Consider the following 1023-nt stretch of genomic DNA (forward strand, 5'->3'; position numbering starts at 1 on the left):
ATCTCCATGTCAGAAAATGACGAGCTAATCATTAACTGGTTTCAAAACATCATTAAGTTCAAACTTTTCTGACCACTGTGTCAAATATGATGATGTAATTAGTAACTAAATTCATGTTTGTTTTGAATAGGTCTGAATAAGGTTGATTTTGAATCAGAGTACACTGTCAGTAAAGGTTGGTGGATGCAATAGAGCTGAATTTCTATATGGAGAAAAAAAGGGCAAGATAAGGATTCACACCCTGGCTCAACTACCTACATTCTCTGTCTGACTAGGCAAAGGACAAAATGTACAAGGCTCAGCTTAATGGCCAGTAGAAATAGTTTTGTCTTAGACAAAGAAAGTAGAGAAAAATCAGAAGAAATACTGAAATGAGAATTTTAAGAAAATCCACTGAATTTGTGTAATATCATTTAGGAAATACTGTATAACAGTCTTTTCTTAAAAAAAATCTTTTTGCTTGTTTTGGCAGTACATATACCAAAATTGGAATGATATAGAGAAGATTAGCATGACCCCTGTGCAAGATGACATGCAAATTCGTGAAGAATTCCATATTTTTAACAAGTAGAAGCCCATAAAGAAGAAACACAAAAATCCCAAAAGAATTACAGGAAAACACAACCAAACAGGTGAAGGTATTGAACAAAACTGTCCAGGATTTAAAAATGGAATTATAAAGAATAAAGAAAGCACAAAGGGAGACAACCATGGAGATAGAAAACCTAAGGAAGAGACAAGTAGTCATAGATACGAGCATCTCCAATAGAATACAAGAGATAGAAGAGAGAATCTCAGGGGCAGAAGATAGCATAGGAAAATTTGTACAACTATCAAAGAGAATGTAAAACACAAAAAACTCCTAGCCCAAAACATCCAGTCAACTCTGGATGTAATCATTAGGATAATAGGTATAGAAGAGAGTGAAGACTCCCAGCTTAAAGGGCCAGTAAATATATTCAACAAAATTATAGAAGAAAACTTCCCTAATCTAAAGAAAGCGATGCCCAGAAATACACAGGA

At 34.2% G+C, this 1023-nt stretch overlaps 1 non-coding gene across 1 annotated transcript; it reads left to right on the forward strand.

Annotated features, from left to right (window-relative positions):
* The first annotated feature begins 456 nt into the window (after window positions 1–456).
* Window positions 457–562, forward strand: LOC134485299 (U6 spliceosomal RNA). The gene has a single exon (XR_010063338.1). It is a non-coding gene; the product is annotated as a U6 spliceosomal RNA (small nuclear RNA).
* Window positions 563–1023: the final 461 nt, after the last annotated feature.

The sequence above is a fragment of the Rattus norvegicus genome, chromosome 1 (genome assembly GCF_036323735.1).
Source record: "Rattus norvegicus strain BN/NHsdMcwi chromosome 1, GRCr8, whole genome shotgun sequence".
NCBI lineage: Eukaryota > Metazoa > Chordata > Mammalia > Rodentia > Muridae > Rattus > Rattus norvegicus.